The following is a 5351-nucleotide window of genomic DNA, read 5'->3' as shown; positions in this document are numbered from 1 at the left end:
TAACAAGTACTTTTTCTTAATATCTTAATATGAAAATTAATATTACCAACATATCCTAATCAATTGAAACCCAAAAATATGAGAAATTAGAAATTTGTTGATTGTCATCCAATGGTCTTTCTAATATGGTAATTGGAGAAATAGGTCCAATATTGTATAATCCATATACACTTTCAACTTGTTTGTATGTGATAGTGTCTTGCATTACAACATAGTGGTCTTGAAATCTTGCTTCTCCTATCTCAGCTTCTCTATTAGTAGTATTGTTTAGTTCATGTTTTTACATTATACTATGGTTTTTGGAACAACTTACATATTTCAAAAGTATTTATATAGCCAAAAGTAAGGTAGACAATTAACTTGGGAGGTGGCTTGTAAGAGAACAACAGAGTGAGACTGAATGCTTTGCTTGACATTTGTAACTCTTGTATCAAATTTGATGAAGAGGACTTTATAAGTTACTCTTTCTCTGAGATGAATTCTTTTCCAAATTATCATAGCCAATGAACTGGATTTTTACCCTCACCTAATGTCTGTGCCACCCTCCAAGCAGAACCATTGTTCTTTTAAACAATTGGTGAGTGACTTTATGTATAGACCATCTTAATATACTCACTACTTCATAAATGAATGTAACCTTTTCTCTGTGGACAGAGAATAAAGTCATTCACTCAAGTCAAATAGCTTTGACCATAGCATGAAGTCTGTATTCAAAAATCGTACCTACAATTCATTCCTTGGTGCAGCAGAACTATCAACTCTCAGCTTAGCTATGATGGAGGTAAAGTCCTTTGGTGATGTGAGGGTCATTGAAGTACAGTCTTATTACAATGAAATCCAATGTCTAAAAATTGTTCTTATTTTACGCTTATACCACAGTAAGAGCCAGATTTTAAGGTCTACTAAATACAAAACAAACAAACAAACAAAAAGACTCTATATATTTATGTTCATTTAAGAAAATACTAGTAGTGATGTATTATTTTGAAATATACAGTTAATATGTTTGGAGTTATTTAAAATTTATATTGAGAAAAACATATGTATTGTCAGCATTGCTGTAGACAAGCATCTACATTAAACTATTAAATTGATTATTGTTTTATATCAAACAACTTTTAGAATACACATTTTTATTATTATAATATTTTATAAATTTTAAAGAATATGACAAAAAAAGGTATTGTAGGTATTAAAGGGGAAGTCTCTGGGAGGAGTTGGGGTACAAAAGGGAAACAAGAATGTGATTTAATTCTATTTACTTAAAATATGCTTATAAATGTTAACAAATTCAGATAAATTGAAATCATGTATCTTTTCTCATCATAATGCAATAAAACTTAAATTAATAAAAAAAGAGTAATCTGGGAGGAGTTGAGAGAGGAGAGAAATGATTATGTTATATGAACAAAATGTTATTTTCAAAAGTCTTTCCTGCTTCAACATTTCCATTTTTTCCCCTCTTGTGCAGAAATGTGAAGCTTGTCTGAAGTATTGGTTCTTACAAATAAGGAAGAAGGAGGAGAGGCAATGGGAAAGAAGAAAAGACTGAACAGTAGAGTAAAACCTACTGAAGTGTGTGAGTGTGTATGAACATGTCAGAGAAATTTATTAATTTGTACAATTAAAACTACAGTATTTATAATCAATAAATTAACAAGTACCTATTCAAAAAATAAGGATACAAAAGTCTTTACAGTTTGGTGACGTCAGGGAATTACCTGACCAACAACTCATGTAGAGGCTTCTCACAGGAGGCAATAGAGATTTTTGTTTAATAACCTATGTTTTCTGGCATCAGTGCTTTTCACCCAAGTAAGGTAAGACACTTCCAATTCCATTTTTGTTGTTATATTATGTTTTTAAAAGAAGCTTACATTGTCAGGAGATTCCAAAAGAAGTCTTTCTCCTGACTTTTTAGGTTTTGGTTTTGTTTTGTTTTCATTTTTTATTAATCTCTACCTCCATTACCTATCTCCCATATCACCTCTACCATCACCCATATATACCTTTCTATACCCCCACCCCAGTATTTCCAACCTTTACTCTCATACCACATATATTTTTCTGTCCTTTCTTTCTCTTGAAAGTATTGTTTCTTTCTTCTTTTGTCTCCTCCCTTCCCAGTTTAATGCACATTTCTCATTTCTTATCCCTCTCTACCAACCTAATCCTAATCTCTGTACTCACTACCATGTTTTCTATATTCTGTTTATTTTCTTCACTCATACCCACACTAACTAATACATCATTATATGCATTACATTTTTTGCCCTCTCACTTTCTGAAACAACTGTTACTGGAGGGACTTCTTGGTTATTTAAGTTTTATGGTGGATTTTCTTTTCAAATTCTACTCTCAAAAGGAGTCAGAAAATAGAGCCGGTTATGGTGAACAATATTCTGAAAGGGAAAAATATAACCTTAACCCTACTACATCCTACTCTCTCCTGATCAGTAAAAATACTTTCACATATACCTATAAAGAAGTGACCTGTATTGAACTGCAAAAACATGCAAAACAAACGGCACAGCTAAAACCAAAAAACAAAGAACAGAACAAGAAAACAAGACAAAACACAGAAACTTAAGCCAACAATTTAATCACTGCTGGATAGTCCTCAGTGCAAAACTACAAATAATTTGAAAGATCTTGTTAACATGTCTCCTCTAGAAATTTCAAATTCATAGCCTGATAAGAATGGCTTAAAGGTCAGCTGTGTGCCACAAAAGGTAAAAAAGTATGCTCTTCATGGTTCCCACCCATCCACACACTGTTATGTTTCATAATCTGATCTAATGGGGGATGGGAGGGAGTACCTTGGGGGTGGGGGACATGCTGAGGTGACCCCTGAACAGTCACTCCATAAGACAGGCTAGTATAAAGAAAATTTATTGTTGGGTGAAGGGAGGGGAGCACAGGGGTAGAGAGAGAAAGGGGGAGTACAGAGAAGGACAGAAAGAAAGACGACAGAGAAACGAAGAGGTCAAATAGAAACAGGGGAACATGGGAGACAGACCTGGGGTCACTAAGCAGTTCCTCTTCCATGCCAGGTTGACTAGCACCTGGTGGCATGTGAAGATGTTAGCTGTTGCTATGTCCCTGTTGCTAGGTTCCTGATAGCAGCTTAGTGGGATTGTCTGTAAGCCAACACACACACACACACACACACACACACCTACACTCACATATTCATGTATGCATGCACAAACTACCATTCACACAGTAGGTAGTCAAGAGCAAGGACCTTTTACACCAAAAAGATGGAAGAATCTATTCAGTATTAAGACAGTTTGGGGTCCATGGTTACAATATGAAACCTCTTGCTGCTATTAAATTTATAAACAAGCCCACTGCCCTGTGCTTCCTAGTATTGTAGGTACTGAACACCCTATATGGGAACTTGAATGGTCTGTGTCCCACTCAGATGCCTCAGGCTTTTTCCTCTGTTGGGAAGCTCCCCAGGGGTTGGTTTTTCAATATGTCTACAAAATGCCCTTGTGAATCACTCATTATATGTTCTTTCATTTATCACCATCTATCAGTATTCTTACCCATTCAAGGCCCAGCATAAATTTCACCTCCTCCATAATTTTCTTTAGAATATTATCCTAAAGCTCCACCTCCAAAAATATTTCAGTGTTTCTACAATGATAAAAAATAAACATAGTTGTAGTACTTAGTCTAGTTCAGCATGTATTCATTTAAAAATACAATTTGTAGCTGTATCCTTTTAGTTTACTCATTTTCTATCCCACTTTGCAGTCTTTGTAACTTTTATAATGCCTTAGCAAAATTCTTACAAAACCAAAATTACAATAACATTCATATTCAATAAAAACATGCTTAAATAAAATAGTAAACAATGAAATGAAAATAATGATTAAAAAAGACATGTTCAACAAGTCAAAGAAGACACTAATGAACTCTTAAATGAGTTCCAAACACCTCTTGGTCTTTTAGCTACACATGCACTCTCAGAGAAATGGTGTGCTCTAGTCACATTCTACTGCTGACAATGAATCAACTTGAAAATTGTCTACCAACACCTTGGTCTCTATCTAAAATGAGAGGAGTTAGATACTTTGAATACAACCTGCATGTGTTGCACAAAAAATTTAGTTGTTTAACAGATGTTAGGTCTTATATTAATGCACATAGAACTATTATCCAATAAAAAACAATGAACTGGCTTTCATGTCCCAAATAGGTAATGTTGTCATCCTCACTATACTTTGAAAGAGACAGTGTTGATACTACCTGGCTAAGATAATTGTGCCAACTCAGTCTGCCATATTGTCCAGATGACATTTGTCACAGTTCTGGGCTAGATATAAATTATAATGAATTTAGTATTGAATATCACTTCTAAAACCAGTTATTTTACCTCTCTATTTACCATCAGAAAGATATCCCCTTCTTGACTACAATATTGGAGTTGTGGACAATGATAATTATTTTCCTATATGTTCAAAATATCTTTTCTATTTATTGCACTAAAAGTAGATTATATAATCCCTCACTACAGTTTATTTAATATTTATAGAATTAATTAAGAAAGTATACACCTGTAATAACTTAGTTCTAGTGAGAGTAGATGACTAGTGATAGTCTTCTAATTTTGTGTAAAAATTGAAAATTTAATGTAACATGTTTCTTTTTTTTCTTTTTTTTATTAGATATTTTCTTTATTTACATGTCATATGATTTTTCCTTTCCCAGTTTCCCCTCCAAAAATAAAAATAAAAATAAAAACAAGAAAAACAAACCACTGTTGCCTCCCCCCCTCCCCCTGCTTGCCACTCCACCTTCTCCTACTTATTGGCCCTGGCATTCCCAAGGCCACAGAACCTTCACAGGGCCAAGGGCCTCTCCTCCCATTGATGATTGACTTTACAATCCTCTCCTATACACATACTGCTGGAGCCAAGAGTCCCACCATGTGTACTGTTGAGTCCCTGGGAGCTCTGAGGGTACTAATTAGTTCATATTGCTGTTCATTCTAAGGGGCTGCAAACCCTTCAGCTCATTTGGTCCTTTCTATAACTCATTCATTGGGGACCATGTGCTCAGTTCAATAGATGGCTGTGAGCCTCTACTTCTGTATTAGTCAGGCACTGTCAGACCCTCCCAGGAGACAGCTATATCAGGCTGGCTTGTCCTTCCTTCAGTCCCTGCTCCATAGTTAGTCTCTGCAACTCTTTCCATGGGTATTTTGTTCCCCCCTTTTAAGAAGGAATGAAATGTCCACATTTTGGTCAATTTTCTTCTTGAGTTTCTTCAGGTTTGTGGGTTGTTCTTCCTGTATTCTGAACTTCTGGGCTAATAACCACTTATCAGAGAGTGCATAA

Source organism: Mastomys coucha, chromosome X (genome assembly GCF_008632895.1).
Source record: "Mastomys coucha isolate ucsf_1 chromosome X, UCSF_Mcou_1, whole genome shotgun sequence".
NCBI lineage: Eukaryota > Metazoa > Chordata > Mammalia > Rodentia > Muridae > Mastomys > Mastomys coucha.
This window is presented reverse-complemented; position numbering follows the sequence as displayed.